The 26,291-nt window shown below is 43.2% G+C and overlaps 1 long non-coding RNA gene across 1 annotated transcript in view; it reads right to left on the bottom strand.

Moving 5' to 3' along the window:
- Positions 1 to 247: 247 nt before the first annotated feature.
- The window catches only part of LOC123478980 (uncharacterized), a 43,221-nt gene continuing 17,177 nt past the window's right edge, over positions 248 to 26,291 (bottom strand). Inside the window, exon 3 of the long non-coding RNA XR_006654415.2 lies at positions 248 to 303. This is a non-coding gene — a long non-coding RNA (uncharacterized lncRNA). The remainder of the gene's footprint in view (positions 304 to 26,291) is intronic.

Below are 26,291 nucleotides of genomic sequence, written 5' to 3'. Positions count from 1 at the left end.
CAAACTCCTTCCATTTGAAGACAACCAGGGGCTCAGGTGGTGGTCTTGGGTCTATGCACAAGGAACCCATCGGTTCATTAGCCCTTCGAGACTCTGTCTTCAGAGACTCACGGTATGAGCTACAAAGGATTCAGACCAACTGAAATAACTGGTTTCCTCTTCAACAATGATTTGGGGTGAGACAGATTGGAAAAGAAGGGAAGAAAATGTAGTTAATGCAAGTGGAAAGTACCAACCATTGGTCCAGCTTGACCTGACATATCACATCAAATAGGGTCATTCGTCTATGTTGTCTTTTTCTTTCTGGAACAAAAAAAATTAAAAAAAATGTCAGCCACTAGAGAATGTGTGTAATGTAAACATGGCTGGATAAGCTCAGCGTCGGGGAAAGCACACCCAAACGTAAGTCAGCACAAGACATCCTCTGCTCAGAGGACAAGCGCAATGATTTTAACCTAATGACCCGCTCTTAAACAGCTCTACAGCAAATCACAATTAAATAAATAACACTTAATAGCACAGATTTGTTTTATGGCCACATTATTTGTGGAGAGAGAAAAGAGAAGGTTGGATGAGTCACTTAAATCTTTAATTATAAAATTAAGGTGGTTTCCAAATATTGTTATGAGTTTAACCTCAAGTTAATTTTACAAAATGCCACAGAAATGAGGTATAGGCATTCTGGAATGAAACAGAGAGGTGAGGAGGAGAGGTGTGGCGGTATACCAGAAATTGAGGGTGCTTTGTTTTGCTGTCTTAAACTAAAGTTGAGGCTAGGGCATTCTTTCAACCCAATGGCGAGGAATAGCTGACCAGAGTTGTATAAAATCATAGCAAAGAAGCTAGTGAATGCGTGAAAAAATGCAGCCACATGTGTCTCTGTGGGAAGCTACAGAACCCGGGGTCAGGAGAGCAGAATTCAAGGCCTGGAAGAATGAATTAGCTGCAGTGAAGGCGGGACAACTGTTACAGCTTGGAGTGGACAATGAGAAACCACAAACACACTTGCTGAGCTAGTGACCTGGTCAGTCTCCCCTAAAGAGGGCAGACAGGCGAAACCAACACCCTTCACTGGAAGGTTTATTCACTCTCCCTCATTCATCCCTTCACTGGCAAAAGTCACTCTCCTTATTTTTTTCTGTCTCATTATTTAACTCTGGTTTTTCTGAAGTGTCTGATATTCTCACATAGGCGCCCACATACATATCCTAGTGAGCAGGTAGCCTAGTGAGGGCTTTGTGACCCGCAAGAGAGTCCAATAACACTTTTATCTTGCCCCCCACAGGCCTTTACACCCTCCAAAAATGGTGACTGTGCCCCCAGGGAATGTCAGGACTCAATGAAAAGCCAAGTCCTGCGAAACTTTTTCCTCTTAGTGCCTCAAAAGATGACTGGAAACCTACACTTGCCAGAAACAGCTCCAAGTTCATCTCTGATTGTGTGCCGTTGTTGAGATCATAAAAGGCACTTGTGCTGCTGATAGGACCACTGGGGTACGGCCAAGCCCACGAGATCGTGAGTACCACTCGGGAGCACTGCCTCCCCAAAACTCAGCTTCTCAAAATTTGCTGATTATGTCATAAGAAACCAGAGTTGAAGTCTTTGTAAGAGCAAGTGAGGAGCTGTCTCCATTACAACCCGCCACCCCAAACCCCTAGAATGAGGCATGAATGCAGTAGTTGTCATTTGTTTCCTATTCATCAAGCAGCTACCTGGGCTGGACCCTCTGCTCTCTGTGAAGGTGCATAAAAATAAAATTCAGCCCCTCCTATAAAGAAGCTAATAAGGGGTACAAATACATAAATGAATATTTATAATCCAGAAGGGCACGTGGTATGCTCAATGTAGCTGGACCCATGTCAGATGTAGCCAAATGTGGCGATCTCTTTCCTTTAACCATCCATGTCAAATCATCTCCAAGTCTTACTGGCCTCCAGAAATCAGTCACTAAGGCAAGACCTTAGCAAATGGCACTGCGTGAGGGCTACATTGACAGAAGTTCAAAGCCCCGATCAGATATGCTAGCCCTAAATCACTCAGATGTAGTCAGGCAGTAGTTGGAGGGCCCACACTTGCAGAGGGTCCCTGACACATGAGAGCACGTGTGGGGGGGAAGAACAAGATGACAAGGGAACTCAAAGCCATGACTAAGATGGAACCATTGAAAGAAAACCAAAAAGTTTTAGCTGGGCAAAGAAGACTCAGAAGATCCCCGAGTAGTCTGCGAGGACCTCAAGGGCAAGCACAGCACTGTGTTCATGCAGGACAGTGCCGTATGACTGCACAGGTCATGGTCTGTGCGAACAGAGCTGCCTGGACTTGGGCAGCGCACAAGGCAAAGTCACATGCAGTCACCCTGTGCTCATCTCCTGCACCCACTGTGCCCCAAAGAGCAGCCTGTGTGTGGATAAATGTTTCATGGATGAGACCCGTTGCTATGTTCAAACACATGAAAAATGCTGTGTGAAAGACGGAGCAGATTTTCATTGTTTTAGTTTTTGCCCAAGATGGCAAATGTACAGCCAGTAGATGCAAAAGCAAGAGGGGGTTAAAACTTTTTTTACGCTTTGAAGAGCTTTCTGTGAAGCGATGCAGTCTAATAATAAAAGGGGGAGACAGGAGGGCAGCTGGGAGCTCCCTCACACAGCAAGTAGAGAGTGGATGAGTGGTTTTCAGGGTTTGGAGAAAATATTCCGTTCTTAGAAGAGGAAGTGAAGGTTGGGCTCAAGCCCAAGGCTGCCTTTGCATCCTGATAAAGAGCAAAACTGCTGTGAGCAGACCCCTGGAAGGTCCCAAAGCCTGGCAGGAGGAAGCACAAGGGGCGCCCGAAGGAGTTAAATTTCTACTTGGCTCCAGAACATTTCTAAAGTTATTTCTTGTCAAATCAAAATGTTTCCAAATGACGCCAGGTCAGAAAATGCCAGGCATTACCACGTGGGTCTGCTCAGCAGGCAGAGGGGCCTGCAATGTTGCCCGACTGCATTCTGTACACAGTGGAGAAAGGACCGTGTCATCCTTCCTAATCTGATGAATCCTTGTCATAAATCCTGCCCCGGCCGACGGCAGGGCGGCTGCTGGCACAGGGCGAGGGGTGGGGGTGCACTTTACGAGGGCCAGAGGAGACAGCAGGCCGCCAAGCCTCCACGAGAAGCTAGTAAATCAGCAGTCAGTGGAAGCTCCATGCAGAAGAGACAGCCCGCCTCCAGGATCTCACAGGGGCCCAGGGCACAGGTGAACTTGGCAGGAGAGGAGGATAGTGCTCTGAGTTCAGGTGGAGCTGTGGGATCCTGGGCTGCAAGGAAGTGAGGGCGCAGTGAGGCCCAATTCCATTCCACAGACTTCCCGAGAGCCTCGCTATCCATCAGTATGTAAGCGCCAAGCTGGGTGTTGGGAACACAGGGCCATTGACAGGATCTCTGCCAAGTAGGAGCTCACATTCCAGAAAGGGAGACCCCATCAGGAAAGAAAGAGCTTTTATTCGTCTACTCGAGCTGCCATAACAAAATACCATAGACTGGGTGGCTTAGACAACAGAAATGTATTTTCTCACAGTTCTGGAGCCTGGAAGTCTCAGATCCAGATCCCACAGAGTCACTTTCCATTCAGGGCTTCTGTGGAGCGCTGAGCTAGGCTGCTCCTTGGCACTGCTCACCCGGCACCCATCTTGTTTGGCCAAACAGCCTGTGGGGACCTTGAATGGACACCAGCCCCCTCGTGCAAGCACCTTAGGTAGCAGCACAGAGTCACAGGCAAATGGAAGTTCCTGGCAGGAGTTTCACAACAGCCCTGTGATCAACTGTCCCCCCACCTTCCTCTGCCTGTTTCCCTCGTGCACCCCTTAGATAACCCTCCATGGGGCTTCCCCAAACCCCGCTCCTTTGCTCCTCTGGTTTGAACTGACCGATCTGGCCCTAGCCTGGGAACCCCAAAGTGCTCTATCACAGACCTTAATAAAGGCATGAGCCCCATGTCTTCCCCCTCTCTGTCTGCACTCTGCCTTGACCTCTCCGTATAGCCCTCAAGGCATGCTGGGTACTTCCTCTAGGACCTCTAAATAATAAACTTCTCTATTACAATTGTAGCCCATTGTTGAACTTGGGCTCATCATCTACACCTGTGCTCTACCTAACAAACGTCAGTTTAACAATGTCACCACAGTACTCTTCATGGCTTGCAGATGGCTGCTGCCTTCTTACTGGGTCCTCGCAGGGCAGAGAGAAAGAGAGCGAGCTCTCTGGTGTCTCTTCCTATAGGGACACTAATCCTATTGGAACACTAATCCTGTTGGAACAGGGCCCCAAACTTATGACCTCACTTAAAATTAATTACCTCCATAAAGACCTTATCTCTAAATACAGTCACATTGAAGACTGGGGCTCCAGTTTGCCATAGGAATTTGAAGAGGGACCCAAACATGCAGTCCATAACAGAGCTCTGGAAACCAGCTTTAATAAGAAGTGATAACTTCCGTTACAGAATTAAACAAAGCCCTACGGAGTGATTTATCTGACAGAGGGGCTTGTGGGTGAGAACATTGTCAAAGAAAATTCCATGAAAGAGGCATCTGATAGGACCGTGTGAAATAGGAAAATCCCCACCCAGTGGAAGAACGAAGGGAGACCACGTGAAATGGTGGTGGTGAGTACAGGCCTTGGGGTCAAGCTGTCTGGGCTGCAACCCTGCCTCGATCCTATTCTGTGACTCCGAACAAGCGTTCAACCTCTCTGAACCTTGGTTTACTCATCTATAAAATGGAAGTAAGAGCCTGCTGGACAGGGTTGTTGTGGAGGCTAACAAATTAATTTCTAAAAGGGGCTTGAGCAACAATGCTAGCTCATAAATTCCAGGCAGAACAGGCTGAGAGCCTGTCAGTCACCCGGAGTCTTACACACAGATGGCCTCTTCAGGGAAGGGAGAGCAGCTCAATGCGGCAGCTTCAGTAACGTCAAGGGGGAAGACAGGAAATGGGATGAGTGCAGATTGGAAGTTTATTTAATGCTGCAGTAAGGAGTTGAACTTGCTTTGAGAGACCTAGAGAGCCGTTGGAGGACTCGCAGCAGAGCAACACGAAGAGGCCTAGACTTTAGGAAGATCACTCTGGTCCATGTGAGCAGGAGCTAACGAGAGAGGGAGAGGTGGGCCAAGAACAAGGCTTGGGTATCCAAGATGGCAGCCAAGAAAATGTCCCCAAAACCATTCTGCTTGGCAGCTAAATCCCTTTTCACTTCAAAAAGCATCTGCTGAACTTTCACAACATGCAAGGCCCAGTGCCAAGGCCTGTAACTGATACTCTGGTCTCACCCCCAATCTACTCAGCATCCAAGACCCTCCACAGTCTTTTCCCAACACACCTTTCCAGTCTTTCCCCCGACACTCCTCAGTAGGCATGTTGGGCTCCAGCCAAACAGACAGAAGAGCCTTTCCAGATGAAATGAGCTCAAACTATTTCTTCCCTTCATGCCCCTGTTTTGTTGTGGGAACCTTCATCCCTGGGTCGAATCACTCCTTTCCTCCTTACCAGCCTGGTGTGACCTGTCGCACATCAACCTTTCTGAGCACCATTCCTTCCTGTGTGTAATTTCGGTAGTGGTAAGTACTTACCTCATAGGCCTGTTGTCATGAAAGCATTTAGCACAAAATCTGGCACATTTGCGGCTATTTGCCTACAGGTCCTCCCCCTGGGTCCCTCTGTCCATGAGCCTTTGTTCCAGATCCACCAGACTATGGGACCCACCACTGGCCTCTACAGCCTGTCCCCTCACTCTGCTCTCAGAAGCTAACATACATGTCAGTCTCTGGGCACTTTGTTCTCTTCATCCCCAAACCACTCCCTGATGGAGAGGTCTTAAGAGGACCATATATTTTTCACCTAGGAGCCCTCTCAGCACTGAGAAATTGTGACTGTGTATAGACCTGCACTGGGCAATATCTGTACTAAGTTAGGCTATGAGAGGTAAACAGCACAACACCAAGACACACCATCAATATGCCATGCCCACACTCCCCTGAAAGTATGGGATTTTTCCTGCCAATTAGTCCCTAATGATTGGATCAGAAAAGAGACAGACCCAATAGAAGCCTGCTGATAAAAAGGCCAGTTACATATAACATGGCCCAACCAAAAACATGAGTTAAGACAACCAGACTCACTGTTAAGAACATTTTTGGAAACAAGAAGAAACTTGAAATTGAAAGGTGTTTGAAAGCCCTGAAGTCAAGACAGAGACATTGAGGGGAATTTAGAGTTCAGGTCACAGGAATGTGCAGCAAGTAAAAGTTATGAGAAACCAAAAAGTATTAGTAAAAATAGAAATCACATGTATTGAAGATCTACTGTGTGCTACTCACTAAGCTAAGCAATATACCAATTGTCTTATTTTTTTCAAAAACCCTGAGTGGGAACTATTACTAATCCCATTAAAAGAAGAAATTGAGTCACAGAATGGTAAATACTGTAAGCACCCCATTGCCCTTATTTCCTCCTCAATTCCATATAATAAACCCTCATACTATCCCCTATGCTTGCCTGCCACCCATTACTTAAGTAAATGGGTAAATCTCTTCTCCTGTAAGTAACAGGAGCAGAAAGTTCTGTGGAGACAAGGACGGAATACAAGACATAGAAAATGTGTAAGAAGGAGAGGACATGAACAAGTACCCCATTAAACATGGCCCAAGACCAGCCCCAGTGTCCCAAGTGGCTTCCCAGACCCTGCTGGTAGGAATCACACATTCTCCTGGGCCCTGGCGGTCTGTGCCATGCGTGACTAGACACACTGTCTAGTATCTTTAATGATTTTGTACGTATCATGCCTTTTCTTCCAAGCCAGCTCATGAGCTCCTTGAAAACAGAGATCATGCTCCCTTCTCCTGTTGTTTGTTCTTTGGCAAATGAACATTTACAGAAATCATCCCCCTGGCTCTGTTCAAAGTGCCAGTGATCCCACCCATGTACACAGAATCCTGCAGGGCTCTCCAAAAGCATCAGAGCCCTTAGGTGTAATCTGAGAACCACCAGCAGAATAAATAAATCCCTGCCCTAGTGGCAAATACTTCCCTTTACTTCTTCCCCTATAAAAGCAAATTCTCCAACCCAATCTCACAAGTGCTCTCTAATGGGTTCTTTGTTTTGTTTATTCCATTTAGTTCAAGCCAGAAGCAAACAAGAGAAAATGCACAGGGAACCACCTAACACAATGCGTGGCATAGAGTCAGGAATTGTGTGTTTCCTCCAGTACTGCCTTATTTGAAGGGCGCAAACGCTTGTGTTTCAAATGGCCGCAAACATGGCTGGGCAGTGGGTGGGTGGTGGGTGCCATTGCAAAGAAGCCTGTTTCTCAGCACACGTTCAGATTTGCCACATGTGAGCAAGAACAATACAAACTTCAGGTGCTCACCTCTGGGACTTCCAGATGCCCACTCTGATAGTAATCAATGGAGAGTTGACTAGTACACACCTCCAAAGATCAGATCCAGCCTGGGGTTCCAACTGCAGGCTTGGTCTTAGAACAAGTTATTTCTGCAAGGCTGAACTGGAGATGTTAAATCTTGACCTCAGAAAATGGCAGATGCTGGGACTTGCAAAGCTGAAAACCTCATGCAAGATTCAAAATAGCAAGAGGCTTAAAGAAATCCCCAGACCCAGGGGTCAAAGTCCATCTGTGAAGGCTGGGGAACAAGCAAGCAGGTAGGGGGTCTACGATGGTGGGGGTAGTGAAAGAGAGGCAGAAACAAAGGCTGTCACAGTGATTATCTATACAGTGTTTTTCAATATTTTCAGTAGATGAACTCTCTTTATAAATAAGAGCTAGGCAACCCTAACCAATACACAGATTTTTTAAAATCAGTTATTACTAAGTTAATACTTTATCAATTATAAAAACAATTGATAAGAGCAATAAAGTTAATTTTATTAAGATGAAAATTTGAAATGGAGGATGACAATTGCCATTTTGTATCATCCTCACCATCCAATTTATTCAGTATTTTGCCTTGGGTCTACGATTTCAAAAGAAAAAAAAATCCTGGTTACAGAGACAAATTGTTGCAAATAATAATAATTCTTTTAAACTAATTGTGTGTCGATAAAATTAATCTTAAGTCAGACAGTAATGGTACAAAAAAGCTTTACTCTGAAATCTTCCTTTAAAAAGTGAGCAAACATGTTGAAGAATAAATCAGATTTGCATAATCATGAAAGGAGAGATTCCTTTGGTTTAAAAACCACCAGCCGAGAACATCTCCTAACATTTGCTACCTGATTTCATAGGCTGGCATGGGCTGGAAGCATGGACCAGCTGGCCTGCCTTAAAAGTTTCTTTCTGTGTGAAGTGGACATAAGTGCCAAAGAGGCCTCTGGTGGGGAACTGGTGAACAACCCCAGCATTCAAGTTCAGAAGAAAGAAACTACCAAATTCATATCATAAAATACCTTAGAAGGATAATAGAAGGAAGCAAAAAATCAAAAGTCTGACAGATTCCAGACAATACCCCAGATGTATCATTGGTTAGCTATGTGACCTTGGGCAAATTATTTAAAATTTCTGAGCCTAAGTGTACTTATCTTTAAAATCAAGATAGAAATTTCTTTCACTGGATTGTTAAATGAGGTGCAGTGTATACAGGCCTGGTCATTCGGTAACTAGGAACAGGATGGAGCAGCAATGACCTGTGGGAAGGCCCATAGGAGCCTGGCGGTTATCTCTGGGGAGCCTGACCCTGACCTGAACAGCAAGGAGCGGGCAGTCTCAGGAGCAGCACCTCATCAGGTGGAGAGCGGAGGGAAGGAACGGCGGGGCTCACTTGATTTCCCTGCCTCCATGGGGATTAATAGAGGGGACAGACAGAGCCCACAAGAAATACCGAAGAAGCAAGAGGCTGAGAGTCACAAAGACAAGGAGATGCTACCAGTAAACACTGCAAGTCCAAAGAGGACCAGGACTTTTGTTTCCCCAGTGCTCACTCTTCCTAGACAGTTCTGTGTGCAGATTTCTGCAGGCATCTCCTATTCACCCTCCTCCCAAATCTGCTGAGGACAGAGGGCAGCCGACCAAGCAGAAAGGGGCACACAGGGCAATGCTGCTTGGAGGTGTCAACCCCAACCTTGCGTCCCAAACACACATATGCCACGAAGTCACCCCTTCAATGATGGAATTGTGGGCACCTCTTCCTGTTCAAGATCAAAGTCCCGTGTTCTCTGATTTCTTCCCAAATCAAAATCGCTGCCTGCCCCCATTCACATATGCAATACTTACAGAACTTTCTTCCTATATTCCACCCCACTGTGATCTCTTCCTTAAACAGAACCCCAAGTTTTCCACTGCCCTAGGCTAGTTACCACCACTGCAGCTAGCGCACCCAGTCCACCCTACAGCTCTGCCAGTCTACCTAATCCCTGATTAGAGATGAGCTGAGATGGAAAAGGAGATTCTTAAGGAGAGGAAGAAGGCAAAGCCCCAAACACTGAGCCTTCCCCACAAGATGCAGGAAGGAAACACCCTTCAACTCAGCCTGATACCTTCTGTGGGACCGAATTTGCTGAACCCCAGGGGTCCTCTTTACTTACACACTGCCAATCTGTGACTCAAAGCTTTCAAGCCCTGCAAGTGAAGGGCCTCATAGGCATGTGGCTTCTTGCAGGAACAATATATCAAAGGAGAGAAAGAGTCCACACCCTCTCCTAATGGCTCTCTTAACAAGCACACATAAAAGATCACCAATTTACAGAGGTCATTGTCCTAGTGACAGGGAGCTGTAATTGATTATTGTGACTTAGCTGCTTAGAAAGTGATTCATTTGGGCCCCGTGATCACTGCTGTGTTTTTTACGTGCAACATTTATTTACATGATCAAGCACGATACACATATAGGCAGGCCCGGTTTCAAAGTAGTGAGTAATTTACCTGTAATTTCAGTAGAACTGTTACTGTTCACATTGTCGGTGCTCACATTTTAATGAAATTATGGAGAGAGATGACTGCTGTACTTACAAAGTGATTCATTTGGACGCCATCGTTTCTGTCATTTCTAATGGGAAGGGTGGGGTGGTTTGTAAACACGGGTATGACAGGCAAGGAGTGAACAAACAGAACAGAGGGAGAGAGAAGCACTGAGGTCCCCGCAAGGTGAGGCCTTTCCTTCCCAGTAGGAAATAACAGTCCTAGGACAGGCGTCCTTCCCGCGACTGTCCTGACCCAGTGCCATAGCAGGGCCTAAGCAGTGCAAGGCCACACCACCTCCCCAGTCATCTCATCAGGCAGAGTTCCGCAACAGACACAATTAAATGAATGACTTGGGAATGACGGTTGTACTATTTCCGAAGTGTATTGATTCACCTACAGGATATCCACAGTGGAATCTATGGTCATGCTAACCGTTGCACTCCAGGTCAATAATCAATGCAGGACAGTCCTTCTCCTCACTTTACAAATGAGGTTACAATGAGCGTCAGAGAGCTTGACTCCCTGTTGTATAAAAAAATCATCTCATTGTGATCTCTAGGAGGAAAGTATGTCTTAGTCACCTGGAATCCCTCTCAGGTTCTAGCACAATGCCTGGCACACAAGGGGCACTCTACACTGTTTACACAGGCCCTGGAGTGGGGGTGTGTAACCCATATTACCCCCTTCCCCAAAACTCTGCCACTTTTCTTTTTAACATTCAAATTAACCACTTAAGTCTCTATCATATCCAGATTAGCAGGATGTTTCTCTTTCTTGAGACTTCCTCTGCCTAGAATTTTCAATGAATCCAGTGTTTATTCAAAGCAAAGGGGCTATGCCAACTTTCAAACTCCAAGTAAAGTGAGAATAGAGAATCTAATTTGTCCATGGCTAAAACCCCTGTTTTCAACTGCTGTGGCTTTTGTTGTGGCCACACAGTTCTCTGTCACAAATAGATCTTGGTGCACTGAAGATCTTTAGGTATTTTTCTCTGTTGAGTTGGTTATTCATATCCTTGGCGCATTTTTCCTGTGGGGTTCCTCTCTTTTCCATATTGATTTGTAAAAGTTCTTATATCCTAGATATTAATACCTTGTCCATATTAGGTATTGCAATAATATAATCTCAATAGTTAAATTGTTACTAACTTCATTCATAATGTTCTTAAAATGACATGATCAAATTCATCAATGATTCTTCCTTATGTCTCGTGTTCTAATGTTTTAAGAATTTCTTCCTTCCTCCTAGGCCTTTACAGGATTCTCCTGTGTATTCGTCAACAGCTAAGTCTTTAATCCATCTGACTTTCACTTTTGTGTGTTCTCAAGTTTACTTTTCTTCGTATTGTGAGGCAGTTTTCCCAGATCCAACTATTCAACTACTCATTTCCCTCAAACCTCTTCACTGATGTGTTGTGCCAGTTTTCTTGAATATTAAAGATGTAGATACAAATACATACATAACGCACACAAGATAGACGTACATACAGATAATAGATAAGCACATAGTACATAGATAACACAGATTTTTAGATACAGGTATATACATAGATACACATCTGTCTCTGAGCTCTCTATTCTGTTCAATTAGACTATTTGTCTCTTTGAGACAAATATTATTTGTCTCAAATAATATTTGAGACAAATATTCAATAATATTTTGACACAAATATTCAATAATATTTATTGAACATAAATATTATTCTTTTTACTATATCTTAATATCTGGCAAGAAAATATTCCTTTTCTCTATTTTTTTAATATTCATTTACCTATACACAGATCTTACTTCTTCTATATAATTTTTACAAAATGTTTATCAAGTCCTTCAAAAAGCCCACTGGAATTTTAAATGAAATTGTGTTGAATTGAGAAATTAATCTGGGAAGAATACAGCTTGATAATATTGACTCGCCCTATACAAGGACAAGGAACATCTCTCCATTTCAACAAAGCACCTTCTCTGTGTGTCCCATGCTGCTGCGTCGGCTCTGACTCCTGGTGACTCTGTGAGGGAGTCATGTCCACGACGTCTGTCTCCCACTACCCCCTGCAGCGCCTGCAGACTCGTGCCTACTCGGTCCTCCTCTTTTCCTGCTGCCTTTAATTTTCCCAGCATTATTGCCTTTTCTGAAGAATCCTGCCTGCTCATGATGCCCTAAAGTAGGTTGTACTCTAACAACATTTAACATTTTCTACAGAAATCTTGTGTGCTCTTGATTAAGCTAATTCCTAAGTACTTCATAGTTTTATTATTATGAAGGATACCTTATTTAATTTTTAGTTGATGGTTTGTTATTGCTGATAAAAATAATATTAAATATACTTAAACTGATCTGGGATCCAACAAATTTGTTGAACGTTCTTATTCCAACAGTTTTTCTAGGGTTTTGTTTTGTTTTGTTTTTATGGAAGTTTCTTTTAATTTTATCTTACCAAGTATCTCCCTGAGTTGCAGCAAGTATTCCTCTTGGAATCTTTTTTCTTCTTTCTGTATATAAAGATTATAGATTCAAAAAGATGAACAAGAGCCCTGGCTGGGTGGCTCAGTTGATTGGAGCATCGTCCGGACACCAGAATGTTCAGTTCCCGATCAGGGCGGGTACAGGAGGCAACCAATCGATATCTCTCTCTCTCTCAAATCAATAAATATATCCTCAGGTGATACTTTTTAAAAAGATGAATAAGATAAATATAAACTAAAGCTGAAAAGGTATACTCCACTTGGCTCTTAGAAGACTTGTGAATGTTGTTTAGGGTAAACTTTTTTGATAGTTGTATAGATAACGTTACCCACTGGTGACAACATTAAGACATAAAGGTTATTCCAGGGTTTATAAAAACAGGTCTTTCCACAGCTTGCGTTGTGAAAATAAGAGGGAGAACATTTGCTGTGCAGTAGCACTGGCCACTGTAAGCACAAGGACCGTCGCTCAGCCTGAGTTACCAGGACGGGTCCCCGACTGTAGCATGTGGTCCTCCCACGATGTGTCTGACGCCACACTGTCCCCCTTCCCAGGTCTACAGCTCTACATCCTTCATCCCCTAAACTCTTGACTCTTTTGGCTACAGTAGGCACAGGTTCAAGTTGTCCCAACTGGAAACGTTTGTGAGAAATGTCCCCTGTCCACTGAACTCTTGTCAGTTTTGCTGTGTACATTTCAGGCAGTGGCAGATGTTTCCCCTGTGCTATTCCTAGCCTTCCTCGTGTTTCCACGAGCGGAAGAGCCCTGGGGTAAATGAGAGCTGTCTCTAGGTAAGGGCAGGAATGGTGTATGCTAAAGGCAAGTCCAGTTGGGGAGGAACAGGTCACAAGTTTCAAAATCCTTCTGTGGGTTTTTTAATGACAGTAGTGACCCTGATCACACAGAGGTCATTTGGAATCATCGTGTTCTTTCACACCACCCAAGCCTTTTCCGGATTCTTTTCTCCTTACGGCCTATCACAGGGCAGCTGGAAGGCCTCCATGGCTCCGTCCAACAGCAAACATGATACCGCACTCACATCTTGGACCAGGGGCCGAGAAGGAGCAGAGGGGCCTGCCATCACCAAAGCCAGCTCCCCAGGAAAAAGCTGGGTCAGGAGGGAAGGAGTAACTGGGCCCGGGACATGAAGCTTGCTCAGCTCTTTTAAAACAGGCACATGCTGCCACCTGGTTCCCATTACAGCCTCGATGCAACGAGACTTGCCCACGGAGGCACCCAGGTGGAAAAGAACGAGGCTGAGGCCCTGTGTGCTTGGAGCCCAGAGAATGTTCCCAGCGTATCACAATTACAGAAACATCTGTGCCCAACAGCTTTCAGTGGAACTGCTGTGAAAATTTACAGTGTTCGATTGCTTTCAGAATTTCTCACTTCTCAGCCTGAGGCAGGGTGGTCTCCAGGCTGCCAGGGAGTTGCTGCAGGAAGTGAGAGAGATCACAATTTCCAGCGTTTGGATGAAATGCAGCATAAGAGTGTGAGGGCTGAGCCTGGAGCCCTGAGTGCTGCAGATTTCCATCAATGATCACTTTTTCTTCCTTCTTTATTCAATCAAAACGTACATGCTGAGCATGATGTGAACTGACTTTACAATGGATCAAAGTCTGAGTAAGAGTTGGTCCTCAAAGAGCCAATAACCTAGTGAGAAATAACCAACTGCTGACAATAATTCAAATAATATAAAATGGTATTTATTTTGAAATCGCAGACAATAATGAAAAAGCTATCGTGAATTATACTTACTGAAAACAGAACCATCTAGAACAGCACTACCCTAATTAAGGTCCCCAAGCAAGCAACAATAGCATCCTCTAGCATCTTGTTAAGAAATATAATTCTCTGACCTCCACCCCAGACCTACTATCTGGGAATAGGGCCCAGGGATCTGTATATGAAGGAACTCTTCAGGTGATACCAAACCTTCAGAAGCAATGAGCTAGAATATAGACAGAAAAAAAAAAAAAAACAATCCTAGGCAAACAAATCACCCCAATCAACCCAACTGGATTTTTCCAGGAGACCAGGAGAGGCAGGCATGAAGGACAGGCATCCCGGTGTGTGTCACACAGGGTCATGACATTCGTCAGTGGCGGTGGATTAGGATTATGAAAGCAGTAGTGACTGCTAGCAGAGGGAGGAATTGATAAAGTCTTGGAAAATCAGAGACTGTGCATGAGGATCCTGACACACTTAGACACTGTTAATATATAATGTCATGCAAAGTCCACTGGACAATTAGGGGATAAGCCGCAGCTGTGCACGATTGTGAACTCTGGCTGACAAGGCCTCTGTCTCAATTTACACAAATGCCCACAACCATCACTACCACCTTGCTACGCTATGAACCAAGGATTTTCACTTTCTTGGGCTTTTAAATGTTGAAACCCTTTTGTGATGGTTAATTTTTTTGATTTTAGTTGACATGCAATATTACGTTAGTGTCAGGTGTACAACATAGTGATGCAACATTTATCTACCTTGTGATCAGCACAACAGGCCTAGCGGTGTGATGCCTCATTTTACATGTTAACTTGATTGGGCCACTGGTACCCAGATATTTGGTTAAACTAAATAAGGTGGATCTGTGAGGGCGTTTCTGGATGCAATTAACATTTGAATCTGTAGCCTGAGTAAAGCAGATCGCACCGCCCTCCCCCCCAAAGTGGGTGGGTCTCCTTCAATCCACTAAAGGCCTGAATAGAACAAAAAGGCAGAGTAACAGAATTCCCTCTCTGCCTGCCTTTGAGCTGGGACATCAGTGTCTTCTGCTGCCTTCAGACTCACACTCAAACTCACACTCAGACTCAGATTACAACTAATACCTTCGCCCCTCCCGCGACTCCCGCTTGCTGGCTGCAGATCTGGGGACTTCTCAGCCTCCTTAATCACTTGAGCCAATTCTTTGTAATGAGTCTGTCTTTCTATATAAACATATATATATACATATACACATACGCTTATACACACATATGTGTGTATATGTATATATGTGTTTGTGTATGTGTGTGTATGTATATATCCTGTTGGCTGTGTTTCTCTGAGAACCTATACTATAATACATCTTTATTAAAATGATATTTTATGTGGAATCAAATGCATATTAGACAGGTAAGCCAGCTACTCCGGTCAAGAAGTGCATCGTGCCTCCAAACCCTTCTGTTTCCAGCTTTGTCAAAATTCAACAAAATTCCCAGGGATTTTAAACCATGAAGTTCAGACATTCTAATTCACTGTCTTCAACCAGCTCCCACATACTCCCTGCCCATCCCAGCTCCATCCTGGTCAACCTTATGGAGATAAAATAGAGGCTACCAATTCCACAGTCATTTCAACCATCTCTTATAACCTCCCATGAAAGCCATGTGCTGCTACTTAGGCATATACACATGCCTGCTTGGAGAGACCATTCAGTAACCCAGTCTTCTGAAGCCTGGGTCTCATGTTCTGATCTGATCCTGAGCTCTGTTCCAAGACCTGCAGCAGGGAGAGGAAGGACACTCCACAACACTGACTGCTTTCGGGCAGGATGGAAATTCAAGGAAGGTGATGTGCTTTCAAGAGACTTCTACAACCACCACCACCACCCCACCCAGACAATACTCACGACCTATGACTCTGTAAAGTTCCCAGCACAGCCACTCGGCAATTTCACACTGAGCTGAGCCTCTGATAACATGAGAGCACCGCTGGATGCTTAAGAAGTGGCCAAACCTTGAACCTTCTGACTTCCCATCACATCACGCTTTTCCTGTTTGATTTTTCCCAGCTTTATTCAGGTATAATTGACAAATTAAAATTGTACATATTTAAGGCATGCAGTATGATATTTGATGTATGTATACATTGTGAAATGTGCGCTACCACTTAACAGGGTTTTGTTTGTGGTGAGAACACTTAAGATCTAGTCTCTTAGCAAATCCCAACTATACAACAGGGTATTACTAACTACACTCACCATGCTAACTTAAAATAATTTGTCTTTTCTTCTACATGACTAAATCTGCTGTTGAAACTGAGTTTTTTTCAGTTCAGTCACTATATTCTTCAGCTTCAGAATTTCTGTTTGATTCTTTTTTTATGGTTTCTATTTCTTTACATTGTTGCCTTGCTTCTTTAAGATGATTATTTTGAATTCTTCGTCAGGAAATTTGCAGGTCGCAACCCCTTTTCTTTGGGGTTAGTTACTGGAGCCTCATTCATTTCCTTTGAGGGCACCACGTTTACCTGATATTTCATGACCCGTGTAGCTGTGCATTGGTGGCCTCGTCTGTGCGTTTGAAGAAGCAAACACGTCTTCCAGTCTTTATAGACTGGCTTTGTCAGGTAAAGATTCTCTCCTGCCATATCTCCAGGTGATGGATTGTCTCTGGTATTGCAGTTGGGCAGGGTTAAAGCCAAGTTATATATATGGCTGCTGCTGGGTCCACAGTGGGCAGGCCTGGTACCAGGGTGTGGGTCCTGCCTAGTCCCTAGGAAGGCAAGACTGCCTTCAGGACCTTGGTCAGTAGGGCTGCTGCTGGGACAGAAATCCACTTCAGAGTCTGCAGTTGGATCACTGGGCAAATCCCTGGGTTGGTAGACTGGCCCCAGACCCTAGTTGGGCTTGGCTTGAACCAAGTTACAGAGTTCCTTCAGGGTCCACAGTCAGGCCCAAGGTCAGCAGGCCTGCCTCAAGGGATACAGAGGAGTGTATGTCCTTCTGGGTCCCTGGGTAGGCAAGGCTGATCCCAGACCATGGCTGACAGGAGCTGGAGACAGATCGTGGGCTGGCGGACGGCAATGGCAGGATTGAGGACAATGGAGGCTGTCATCAAGTCTACAGGGGAATGGGCTGTTTCCAAGCCTGTAACCAGGGCCACGGCAGGTGAGCCTGCCATGTAGGTGTGCCACTGCCCTTTCTAAATGGCTCTCCTAGGTCTTGGGCTCCACTGGGGTCTCACAGCCTCCTAGCTGGACCCAAGTACTTCCACAGAGGCACTTCGGTCTGTTGGTAGCTGCCAAATTATTGTTGCTATCAGTGGATATGAGTGAGGAATCTCCAACTGCACCACCTTGCCTACATTCCATTTTTCTGCTTTGGTTCAGGGATGTCTATTCTGATAAAAAGAGAAGGTGAGCTAGGAGCAGACATTGGCAACTGTGCAAGAAATTTTAGCTCCTCCTGTACAGTTTCTGATCTTAATCAAAGAGTAATATTAGATGTGATAATGCTAGTTGGGGTTTTTGTGGGGGTTTTTGTGCTGGTTTGGACTTGGGTTTTTGTTGGTTAGTTGGTTTATTGGTTTGGGGGAATTTTGGTTTGTTTTAATTTGTTGTTGCTTTTGAAATCATTGATCTGAGGGAAAACATGAGTTAGAAACAGAGCAATAGAGAGGCATGTAATAAATTATCCTAAAAATAAACTATGATCATGTAACTAACTTAGTAGAAACAGGAAGAATTAATCTCCTAGGCTTTAAATGTTTTTCTTGATTCTACCAGTGAGCAACACCAGAAAAAGAAAAGAGACTTTCCTTTGACAGAAAAATCTGGATTCTGGCCAGTCATAAATATGTGCTCAACTTGTAAATATTTAACAGAATATAAACAAGAAAAAGGAGATCTTATATTTAGTTGTCAATGGGAATTTTAAAATAATCAGTGAAAGTCAGAAAATTCTCTTGGGCTATTCTATGGGAGACTTTTTCCACACTGCCCTTGATCTAGGAGCCGGGGCGATGAGCTGGCATCAACACCTAAGACAGGCAAGCACGTCTCAGAAAGAGGAATGCAGCACAGGAAAGCAGGAGTTAGCTGCATCAAAATATCAGTCTTTGGATCACAGAGCATAGGGCCATCGAAGAGCTTCCAGAACAGTCCCCCATTTAATAAAAATATGAGACTATAAGGGCAGAAATGAGCAAAAACCAAACAAACATAAGGAGGTACTCTACCTAAGAGAAAATGCAAATAACTATAAACTACGTAAAGTTGCTTAATTTCATTAGAAATGAAAGTTGCTAGTCAAAATAGTAAGATATATTTTGCACTCACTATATTGTTGATAAAGAAGTAGAGAGACGGAAACTGTCAATTCTACCAATCAGAGAGTAAATGGGTCACAACAAATTTAGAGAGTGGTTGGGCATAGATCTGCATACACACAACTAGGACCATCCCAAACTTAGACAGGCACCCTAGAGAAACTTCAGCAGATACGCCCTGGGAGACAAGTCTAATCGTGTGCATTACAAAATTGTTTCTCATATCTAAAGGCTGTAACAGTGGAAATGTCCATGGAGAAGAGACTATATAAATTGAGAGAAAATCGTGTCATTGCATTTCATGTAGCACTGAAAAATAAATGAATTGAAACTACATGGCTAAATTTCACAAATATAGTTAAAAGGTTTTTTTTAAGTCAAATAAAAACACATTATAGTGTTTCTCAGTTTAATAAAACACAAAAACAAGCAACACTAGTCAATGTATTATTTAGGGATGGGATTTGTGTATGTGTGTGTAGTATATTTATACAAAAACAAAAATAACATAAATCCAAAAACCAAGGTTATGGTTAGTTTTGGGGATTTAGGGAGGACAGGGGTTGTCACAGGACAGAAACACATAGAAGACCCCCCAAGTGCAGGCAATGTTCAATTCCTAATCCAAAGGTATCCAGGCATTCATTTCATTAGTCTACAAACTATACATATGCCATTTCATGTGGACAATCATCATCATTAAAAATAAAATTAACTTAAAATTTTAAGACCATCAACATATACCAGGGGGTGGTCAAAATGTTAAGTATTTTCCTAGGGTATCCACAAATACATGGCCAAATCCGGCCTTGAACCCAGATGACCTAGTTTCAGTACCCAGCCTTGTAACAACTGTGTTATGCAGCCTATCATGCCACTCCGCAATCTACACCACACTCCCTACTTAGCCTTGCTGAGCCTTGGTCCCCTCATCTGTAAAATGGAAATTAAATATATGTGTGTAAAGCTGCAAGCACATTGCTTAGCCCATGTTCTGTGCTCAGAGGTAACCATAACGAGGCGGGGAAGGAGCAGGAGGAAGAAAGGAAAGGAGAGAGGGAGAAAAAGGAAAACAGAGAGAAATGGAGAAAGAGAGGAAAAGGGGAAAGAATGAGGAGAAAGAAACACCAATGAGGAAAGGCATCTTTAAAGGAACTGCACATGGTCAATTTAGAAAAGGCACAACGTGGAAGTGTAAACTAGGAAATCTGTTTTCTCTTCATTGCTGTGGGCCCCAGAGCATCTGGTCTCATTAAAGGTGCAAAAGTCGAATATCCTATTGAAATTCTCTTTGGTGTAGGAAATTAAGTTAAATTAAAAACATGACCTTTCTCTCGAACTGGCAAAAGTGATCTCGTTCTGTAAGCATGATCGTATCCATCAGCAATACATCAAAACCAGACGTCGCTGGGGGACTTCTATGGCTGAGCCATCAACCTCCTCGGAGACTCCCGTTTATTTGGCTGTGTTGAAGCAAAGAGGATCAGGTTCTTTATAAAATCCGAAGGAAGAAGGTGATATCCACCCAGGGAGGAGGGTTGCAGGTCTTCCCTAACGCTTCACAGGCCACTCGCTTGAAGCCGGAGCTGCTAACAGCCTGGAGGGGTGCTGCCTCACTCTCCACTTTGGATACAACCCGGAGTGGTGGGGGTGGGGGATGCAGTACAGACAGAACTGCTCTCTCTGGAAGAGACTGGGTTGTGAATTCAAATGTAATCTTACAAGGCCCAGTTGGGAAGAGGCCTGGGGACCTCCACAGGGATTCTGGACAGAAACGTGTATAATACATGCCCTCCCTTCTCCTTGTCTCTGTTTTGCCCATCCCATTCCTGGGCAGAACCTATTCTTTTCCTAAAAAGATCCCCCATCGCAAAGGAGCATTATCCATCCAGTTCACCACCCAATGAACAACCACAAAAGCCATCCTCTTTCAATCCCACTCAGGCCCAGGCCTTTCTGGAGGCCCTTCGGGAACCCAGAGAGAATGCAAGGGAAAGGAACTCTCCAGAGAGCAGAGCAGCAACACTAACAGACCGGAGCCCAGAGTCACGGCAGTCCTGATAGAAAGGGACTGGTCTTCCGGAGCCAAACTCCAAAGAGTCACTCAGAAATGAAGATACATTATTTATGCATGAGCATGCCAACCTAAGTGTTCTTTATAGGCCCGAACAGTCTAAAACTATGTAATTGCCCAGTATAGGAGATGTTTACCTAAGTTATGGCCTAACTCTACCATGTCACTTAAAATAGGCTGTGTCATGTGAAAAACTCTAGCCCACAACAGGAGGAATTTTTCAAATGAAAGTATTACCATTACAATTTATATATTAATATTAAATTGAAATTTACAATTTACAATTTTTTACAATGAGCTTTTCTTCTATCAAATTTATCCCATTTATGATCAGCACAAATATATAAGCCAAGTATTATTATCCACATTTTATAGCTAAGGAAACAAATGCCCAGAAAGTTTAAGTGACTTGTCCAAGTCATTCACCTAGTAAGTGGCAGAAAAGAGATTCACGTGCAGGTTCTCAAATTCTACCCCCAGAGCTCCTTTTCCCTCAGTGGGAGTTCCGGAGAGAAGAGACACACTCCGCAAATAAATGAATGGTAAGCCACGCTTGAAGAGGCATCAGATAATTGTTCAGTATCAAGGGCCTTTTGATCAGTATCAAGGGCCAAAGAAGACTTCTGACACGATCGGGTTGAAACAGCAGACGTTTACAGTTCTGGGGAGGCTTTCACGCAAGATCATTTACACTCAGGGGTCGGCTGAATGGATCCAGAAGGGGGAACTTAGTGTATCCAAAATAACTAAATTAATGATAATAATAAGGAATAAGAAGAGGAAAAAAAGAGAAGAAGAAAGAGGAGAAAGGAAGAGGAGAAAATAATGGTGCTAAAATAATTGATTTTATAATTTTCATAACAAGCATCTAACAACTCCTGAAAAACCCCTTAAGGATTATATAATAGGAAACCAGAATGACACAGAGCATTTTTATTTCCCTGGTGTTTTTCGTTGTTTTGATCTCCAAAAGCTTTTCAGAGGTTAAGTACAGAAAACCCTCCTTACATATTGCAATTATCTTGTGATCCTGACCCTACTATGTTTTGTGGAGGATGAGAAGTCCAAGGCAGGCACTTGGAGGAGCATTAAGGATCACCAAATGGCATTGCCCTGGCTGGTATGGCTCAGTTGGTCAGAGTGTGTTGTCCCATACACCAAAAGGATGGGGGTTTGATGCCCAGTCAGAGCACATACCTAGGTTGCAGGTTCAATCCCCAACCCCGGTTGGGGTGCATACGAGAGGTAATCAATCACCAATGTTCTCTCTCACATCAAGGTTTTTCTCTCTCTCTCTAAAATCAATAAACATACTTTTTAGAAAATCACACAACAGCATTATCCACGATAGCCAAGATATGGAAACAACCTAAGCATCCATCAATGGATGAACAGATAAAGAGGGTGCGGTTTACATACACAGTGGAATATTAGCCAGCCACAAAAAAGTGGGGAACCTTGTCTGCAACAACATGGATGAAACTGGAGGACATTATACTTAGTGAAATACGCCAGACACAAAAGGCAAACACTGTATGATCTCACTTATATGTGGAATCTAAAAAAAGTCAAACTCACAGAACCAGAGAGTAGCAAGGTGGTTGCCCGGAGCTGGGAAGTGGAGGAAATGTGATGCTGAGCGAAGGTACAAACTTCCAGTTAGAAGACGAATGCATTCTGCAGATCTAACATACAACGGGGCGGCTACAGTTATTGCACACTTGAAATTTGCCAAGAGACAATGAATCTTACATATTCTTACCACCCATCCACACAAATGGTAACTAAGTGAGGTGATGTATGTGTTAATTAGCTTGAATGTGGTAATTGATACGTATAGCAAATCATCACTTTGTATGCCTTAAATATATACATTTATTTCTCTATTATACTTTAATAAAGCTGGGGAAAAAGCACTCAATACCTATAGATGCATTTCCATTAATAATAATAATAATAATAATATTATTATTATTATTACAGGATAAAAAGTACCCAAGAACATGCATTGAAATATGAGTAATGAGAAAATTATACCATGGGAATAGATATGCAATTGTGTGTATATGCATGCAAAACAAGGAGAAAAGGATAGTAAGAAAGAAAAAACAAAAAAACGAGCACTTAATTCCATCCAGAAAGAAAAAGATTAAAGCTACTGTACAAAATGCTGTTACACTAACAGGCTTCAAACAAACCCCTAATTTCTGGAGGTCATGGTCAATTCATATTTGTTCATCCGGCCCTTTCAATGGATCCAGCTGCTACTCATGGAAACTTACAATTGTTGTTAATGAATCCAATATTCTCCAAGTTTTCCATAAAAGGCTCTTTTAAATGAATGGAACTGGAATAGCTAAACTGTTTTGAAAAGAATAGACCCTGGACTGTGCAGGGCTACCTTCCCCACACTCTACCGTGCACTGAAGTCTTAATTAGAACCGTAGCTATCTGAACTATTTTGGCCTTTGACTTTATAGCACAACATGTAATTCCTATTGGTATAGTAAACCAGTAACTTCGGTATTTGTTAAAACTAAATAAAGTTTATAAGCCTATCAAAATACCTCTTGTTTCTTGTAAATGTTTAGGAAACATTTCTGAAATGTTTCTGAAAGTTAAGGTCTTAAGAGTTAGCAGGAACCAGTGACCTCACGTTGCACTTTGCTTCCCTCTGAATGAAGCAAGTCCTTCACTCCACGAGGGGCAAGGAGAGCCAGAGGCATGGGACAGGGGAGTCAAGCAGGCAACGGACCACAACAAAGGCGGAACTCTTCCACAACCACACAAGGCCCCTGAAGACGGCATGCTGTGTCTATTAATAACCCAGCAGAATCCATTAAAAATGTCACCTGTATTCCCAAGAGAAATGAGTGGGAAATAAAGTAGGAAGGAAGAGTGAGGCCACAAGCCACACAGTAGCCCTTGGGGAAAACTGCCTTTATTTATTCCCTACATCGATTCTGAAAAAATCATTTCACATCCTTGCTCTTCAGCAGGGTCTTGAAATAATGCCTTCATGGAAAAAATTATAAAAGTCAGGGTCTTAAAATATATTCCAAAGGACTTCACCTCTGTCTATATACTTCTAAGTCTGTAAAACAAAAATAACAGCGATGTCAACCTCATTGGGTTGTGAGCATAGAGTAAGAACTCTAATGTCCTGTTATTGGCTGTTGCTGTGGTTGTGCTTGCTATTACTCTTATTGCTGTTACCTTATTTGTTTTAAGAGACTCTGTATGACACGCCTTGAGTTACTTCTGGAGGAGCTATAGATGGTTCAGCCTTTTGCTGACTCCTTCCTAGCCAGTTTTGAGACCCACTCACACCTTGATACCTATCTCTCTTTACACCAATGCAGTGTTTGGAAATGTTAGAACCACAGAGCAATAACAAAGGTATCCGTGGTTTATTCATGCCTGGCCCTTTGAAAAATCGTAATATTCCTTGACATATTTCAAGTTATCTTAAAAGAGCTGTCATTACTCTGTCTCATTTCCTCTCTTCTTATTCTTTTTTGAATGCAATTTAGCCAGGCTTTTGACTCCACTATTCTACCAAAAAAAGCTCTTATCAAGACCTCCTGTGACTTTAGAAGTCAATTTTTAGCCCTCACTCCACTCTCCTTATTGAAATACATTTTCCTTTGATATAATTCACTTGGTTCACTTCCAAATTCTTCACCTTTTCCTATTTAGTCTCCTTCCCAAGATTCTCCTTATCTTCCCACCTTCTAAATGATGGATGCTTCAGAACTGAGTCCTGTGAACTTTTATTTATTTTTTCTATATTGACAGACATGTGGCTTTAAATAACTTCCAACTATCAAAAAACTTACTATATTCAGAAGTGTGCTTAAATTTTCAATTTACTTAAAATACACCATGTACATTTAAATTAATAGTTTTATTTCTTCTGTGACATCGTAAAAATTGCATCTATTTTATTGAACCAAAATTTTAAATATCTATTAAAACATTGTTTTAACCCAACTGGTAATTTTAACTCACAGTCCCTAATCCTCTAGGGTCCTGCTACCTACCCAAACACATTACTCATATGTACATTTGCACAGCCGTTCATCACATAGCACACGTGTCTTACTGTTATCAGCAATTTTAGCCATGTTTGGATTTATTCTTTGCTAATATAAATATGTGATACCAAGAGGTCTTTTTCTTGACATAGAAATGTCTTAGTGATGTATCCAAAAGGCTCTGTTAGTTTGCTTCTCTTCATTCAGCACTCCTGCATTCTTGGCTCAGAAGTCCAGGGAGAGACTGAGCAGCCGCCAATGGTGGCCTGGGGTTAGAAGTGACAGCCATGACCTGTGCAATGATAATTCAGCACTACGGACAGCAATGTGCACACTTGTGTGCAACAGCCCCCCCACCCCAGATTTTAAGTATGCTTTAACCATACCCAGAACACACCCATATTACATCAGCATGTGAAAAAAGAAAAACAGCAGTAGCAGGTGAGATACAGGGAATACCGAACACGTGCCAAGCATTGTACTCTTCTATTTTATGTGTTACTATACTACGTTTAGTCCTCTCAAGAACTCTGCAAGAGAGGTATTATTTTTCCCAGTTATGAATGAAGAATCTAACGTTCAGAATGACTATGTAGCTTGCCAAATGTCAACAACGAATAAGCCTCCAAAGTGGGTCCTTGATCCCTTTGCAGTGCCATCTGCACTCTCATATACACACACGAGTTTTCTTCCCAAGAGTCTGATGAAGCCCAAATTTAGTGGGCCACGAGTTCGTTCCCCAATAACAACCAATGAGAAGAAGGCCCTACCTCAGAAAAGAAAACATGACAATCATCAAGTGCATCCAAAGAAAGCCATCACTGTGCAAGGAAGATAACGGGGCCTCCAAAGGCATGTTGTCCCCAGCCATAGCTACAGGTTGCTCACAAGGTCTCCTGGGCAGTTAAAGTACAGTGATAGGCACAGTCCACTTACAAATACTTGCATGTTTTCATTTTCATGTCTCTGATGTCTACATTATTTCCCCAAGTATAGCAGTTTTCTAATCAGTCCCGCATGTCTGTTCTCAACCATGTTGCTGAGAGCCAGCCAAACTGCAAAGTCCTTGGCCACATAAGCACCTGGCTCCCCAAGGATGTGAGCCTCATTGTCTTAAATCTAGTGAAGGCCCTTTGATCTCCCTGCTTAGACAAGATTGCAGCCAGGCCTTCCTACAGCATCCTTCCAGACCCAGCATTTCCCCTTCTCCCTGATCCCTCCCTTTGCTCTTCACTGGCTCTAAACACTCCCAGTCCTTCTTCTTCCTGCATACCTGTGAGTGGCCGTATCTCTCTCTGGGCCCTCCTCTTGCCTCTATAACACGGCCCCTAGAGTGCATTCTCTTTTATCCAGGGATATGCACATGGTTACGTCTCTGACTAGACTGTAAACTTACTGAAGACAAGAACTGCTTCTTAAGAAGGTAGCCTTGATTCTGGGACTACCCCCATTTTAAGCATCTTTCTTTTCACTTTCTATAGACCTGTATTCTTATCAGTCCCCGGATTCTAATTTTGACATATAAATCATGGTTACCACACTCACAATTGTGGATCTCTCACACTGAGTGTTTCCCCTTACTCTAGCACACTACCTCCCAAAACACACACCAACATAAGCACATATGTATATGCAGATAAATGTGTGCATGTGTATCTGTGTCCATATAGTTCTTTCCCTGATACTCAACTGACTTACTAAAGGAAGGGGATGTGTCTACTTCTTCCCTGAATTTCT

The sequence above is a fragment of the Desmodus rotundus genome, chromosome 5, assembly GCF_022682495.2.
Source record: "Desmodus rotundus isolate HL8 chromosome 5, HLdesRot8A.1, whole genome shotgun sequence".
NCBI classification, from domain to species: domain Eukaryota; kingdom Metazoa; phylum Chordata; class Mammalia; order Chiroptera; family Phyllostomidae; genus Desmodus; species Desmodus rotundus.
Note: the sequence above shows the minus strand (reverse complement) of the source record. Positions and strands in the feature narration are given on the sequence as shown.